The sequence below is a fragment of the Ostrea edulis genome, chromosome 7, assembly GCF_947568905.1.
Source record: "Ostrea edulis chromosome 7, xbOstEdul1.1, whole genome shotgun sequence".
NCBI classification, from domain to species: domain Eukaryota; kingdom Metazoa; phylum Mollusca; class Bivalvia; order Ostreida; family Ostreidae; genus Ostrea; species Ostrea edulis.
The window spans coordinates 20,570,827-20,575,661 of record NC_079170.1 but is presented as its reverse complement, the minus strand read 5'-3'; the positions used below and the strand labels follow the sequence as shown (position 1 = coordinate 20,575,661).

At 34.9% G+C, this 4,835-nt stretch overlaps 1 long non-coding RNA gene across 1 annotated transcript; it reads right to left on the bottom strand.

Moving 5' to 3' along the window:
* Positions 1-2,790: 2,790 nt before the first annotated feature.
* LOC130047905 (uncharacterized) lies at positions 2,791-4,382 on the bottom strand. The gene is made up of 2 exons (XR_008796722.1): positions 4,316-4,382; positions 2,791-3,073 (listed from the first exon to the last, which is right to left on the bottom strand). It is a non-coding gene; the product is annotated as an uncharacterized LOC130047905 (long non-coding RNA).
* Positions 4,383-4,835: the final 453 nt, after the last annotated feature.

The following is a 4,835-nucleotide window of genomic DNA, read 5'->3' as shown; positions in this document are numbered from 1 at the left end:
CCCCAGAGGCACGGATTGTGCTTCTTTGTAAGCTGGCCTGTTTTTATATTCATATGAAGCATAATTTATTCGAAAACGTCTACATGAGAAGAAAAGTATCTTGCTGTGGCCTTCCATTCGATGTCTAGATATATCATCAATGTATTATATAGTAACATTATTAATTTGCATTCATATGTCGATTCAATATATCCCAGTGAACTGGAAATAAAGGACACCAAAGAGGCATCAAATTCTGTTCCATACTTACGTATTTTATTGAAAGTAGATATTAACGGCAAACTAGCAGCTCAATTTTATGACAAACGGGATGATTGTAACTTCTACATTGCCAACTTCCCATATTTATGTAGCAATGTTCCTTTATCACCTGAATATGGTGTTTACATCTCTCATCGGATTCGATATGCAAGGACTTGTTTTGTGTCTGGTCAGTTTTTTTAATCAAAGAAGGCCACTGACAAACAAGTTGATGATGCAGGGTTCCAACAGTCTCGTTTAAAATCAGCATTTTACAAATTATATTCTAGTTATTACAATCTCATTTGTCAATACAACATATCGTTGGGTACTATCTGTGAACTTGTTTGCCAGTAGCATTCCTTAATTTACAAACTGCTTGAATTAAAAAAAAACCTGACCATTCGCAAAACAAGTTCTTGTGTATCCAATTTGCTTAATTTGTTGTTTATGTTTAAAACATGTTAGACTGGTAAAATATCAAGAAGATTTTGGCATTCATCATGATTCTATAGTTAGGGTACCTCGTACCAAAGTCCCCACCGTGGTACTTAGCTTACGTTTTCACAATCTCTACCCAGATTTGTCGTTCCCGCTATGCTCCACTAATACCTCTGTCAACGTCTAAAAATCATATCAAAACGTACTAAAACTAACTTAGCATATCAAACTGTAATGATCATATCTAAGCAAATCAAACACTTGTCTGAATTTTATAAACGCAGAAGCTGGTAAATATGAGACACCTGAGCGAATTAAAAGGTTTTATATAAATATTCATCCATCCAATAATACTAGAATAATCATGGAATTCGTTGTTTTTGTGAACTTACTGTAAGATTTTAAGCTTAACACTAAAACTTGTAAAATCATACTTTATAATGCAATAGGTAGAAATAAGTTTTGCCAAGAATCGTGGCATTCAGACGTTGACAGAGGTGTTATCGCATAGCGTAATACGCCCTCTGGTGAGAGATTGACGTTTTCATGCATACACGGGTAGGTTAAGACTTCCCATAGAATATCACAATGCGTTTTGTGCCTTTATTTCTACGAGATACCAATATATGATGTCATAATGAAAAATGACCTCAAGTCAATGCAAACATGAAGCTGTTATGGCAGGGAGAGTGTCATAAACTTTAGACCTTATTTCAAACTGCCTGTAAGATGGCAGAATGTTATTGCAAAACTCACGTGTCTGAATTGTATTTTGAAATCTTATATATCCGAATATTTGTTTAATTACCCTTGATTGAAAATCGACGTGTTCAAACATCTTTTGAAAAATATCCTTTTGAAATGTACTCTCAGTTTATACCAGTGGTTAGAGGTAGAATTTATGATGTATGATGTTCTTATAAAAGAGTCCAGCGCAGGCAATTGATAAGATTGATTGATTGATTAAGTATTGTTTAACGTCCCTCTCGAGAATATTTCACTCATATGGAGACGTCACCACTGCCGGTGAAGGGCTGTAAAATTTAGGCCTATGCTCGGCGCTCATGGCCACTGAGCAGGGAGGAATCTTTATCGTGCCACACCTGTTGTGACACGGGACCTCGGTTTTTGCGGTCTCATCCGAATGACCGCCCCATTTAGTCGCCTCTTACGACAAGCAAGGGGGTACTGATGATCTATTCTAATCCGTATCCCAACGGGATCAATTAATAAGAAGATTAATTTGAGATATTTTACGGAAATCGTAAGAAGAGTTTGTTCTCTACCAGAATCTTGCTTGGGAAAATTGTATGATTGCTTTGTTTGAAAACATATTACCCTCAAATGTGTCGGTAAGTGTGTCGGTAAGTTGATCTTTTCTTGAAATACATTTATTTTGTACGCAAGTAGTACTATCATTTTCCCCAAACACATTTCGGGTAGACAAGGATATGTTGAGTTTATTTATCAAACAAAAAGTTGAAAATAATTTTTCAATCAGCTACGCTGAAGCGATTTAAAAACTTCAAACAATTATAAATGACCGTCACGTGATCAATGAAGTCATGTGATATCACAACAAACATGTTGATATATAGCCGAGAGAACCTTCAATATAAATTATCTGTATTAAGTATATAAGTTACAAATTGAAATCTAAACTGACCTAAACTAATCTCGTAATGCAATGTATGTTTTGAATGCATTTCAAAGCTCCGGGAAGCCTTAGAATAGTTGCGCATTTTTTCGTTGCATGCAGAGTGTCGATATGTGCCTTTCCCTGAAATTGATATCGCACCATAGAATCCATGCCCTTTAGGTCTAAATCATCTTAAAATACCCAAATGCGTGATTTCATTGAAAATCGTATTGAATCCTCGACATTTGATAACTAATCGGATGATATGATGATTATAAGCATGAAGACCCGGAGCGAAGGTGTGAAATTTGGGGTATAAGAATCGACTACCAAAACCCCTAATGGATGAAATACTTAAAATGCATGGCATATTTATAACACATTCTTTATCTCACAGTTTAGTATCAATAAAGAATATTGCATGGGTTGTTACCGAATTTACATGTCCTTCAGCCATATAGTGTAAGTGGTTATTATGATATCTGCATTACTTTCACTTTATTGTATAGATTGATTCAGGTTTTGTTTACATAAATCAAGTTAGTTCCAACATGTGCAATTCCAATGCCTTCCTACAGGGCACTTAGTCGCAGAGTATTTACAGTATCCACGACGAAATCCTCTGTTTGTGCATCGCACTTTGCATCGTCCGCACCCAGCATGTGTCCAACAAGAACCTTGGCCTTGGACAGAGTGCTCTGCAATCATCAGCGAGAACAGACATAGCACGACAAGAATGGCTCTCGAGTTCATCTAAAGAAAAGCATTGAAAATAAATTATCTAATTCATTTTGATGATCAATTCACTTGACGTTTGAATTAATAGTTTCTTCCACGTTTCCTATATCTCATTTGCACTGATTTGGCCACATGTAAAAACAAATATGTATTAGGAATTAGAATAATTAATTCTGTCCCTTTTGTCATTTGTATGCCGAAGTGAATCCACTAAAAGGAAAACGTTATCATCTCCTAAAAAATGGGAAGTATAATTATGATTGAATGATATACATTATCAAACCCGTTTTTTCTCGACCTTGATAGTTAATGGCTAATATTTCATTTCAAATTGTTACAAATCGTAAACTAAGTGCAAACAATGATTGTTGGCTTTGTACACTTTATCATCAGGGGCTATTAAATGCAAATTTATGACTTTGTGATCAGGAATTGAACGATCTACCATCAAGCCACCATGACAACCGTTATGTATAAAATGGAGAATGAAAACAATGACATCAAACTCATATAAATGCAAAAATCTTGAGTAAGGCCAACACTGAACCCTTGAAACACCAGTAGTAGGATCAGGTTCCTAAGAGACGTGATAATCCCATGTTGACCGGTCAGACCTACTATGAGCGCTATATCTAGATCACTTAAATGAAGTTGTCTATAGTCAGAATTAGGTTGGTAAAGAACAGTCTACCGCTTGATTTGACACGCGCCAAACAGCATTCGAAGTAATAACAGGTTGTATTTGCAAAAGCGATTATCATAATTATCTTAATGCCCATAGAATTTGCTAGAGCGCTGACTTTAAACAAGACTGTTGAAACTACCGTAATATCAATTTAGTGTATCTACCAGTAGTCTTACTGGGTTTTCCATTGCAGAACATATTTTGGCGCATCAAATCAATCACCATGCAGGTGATACTGGAATATTGCTGCATATATATGGGAAGTTGATGATGGTGTAAGTGAAGTAATACTGTTTATCATCAAATTAAGTATTTAATTTGTCGTTAACTTTTATGTTCAATGAAAAATATACATTTGCCACGATGTGGAAGATTCAGTAATGCCTTTTTACTTCTAGTTCACTAAGACATATTGATTCAACATTTGAATGAATTGAATGTTGTTAATAGAGAAAATCTCAATGCATCTGACTGTCCATTTGAAGCAAAAAGAAAGCTATGGAGTTCACTTCAATGAAGTTAATTCCATTACGTATGTGTTAGATAAAATTAGAGAAAATTGAAAGTCTTACCTTTAGAAATAGGAATGGCAATAACAGTACAGGATAGGGGACGTTTTTCTGCTTAGTTATGGTAATACAAACTAAGGCATATTTATATTGTTCATACAAATCTCCCATTGGCTAATCAAATACTGGATCATAATTCATTACTGAATATTCTTCTTCTGGCGATCCAAATTTCAAGGAAAAGTAATGCTATTATCGTCAACAATTTCAGAGCACGTTCAATCTGACACATAATTCAAGTGTCATTTTAACTTTTATATACGTATAAGAAGAATATTAAAACCCGCATTAGACACCAAAACGCATACCCTTTATCCTTCTGTGTTTAGTAAATCTGAAGTGATCAAAATAATTAGCTAGATTACATGAGGAATATGTTTTGGCTCCAACTGACATTTCTTATACCAATATTGTCGTTCTTTGTTATACTCATTATCGTAACTGTACTTAAACGAGCTTGGCATTAAATCAACATTTGGTAATCGTACTTATACCACAACTGTCCTATCAGAAGATGAAAATC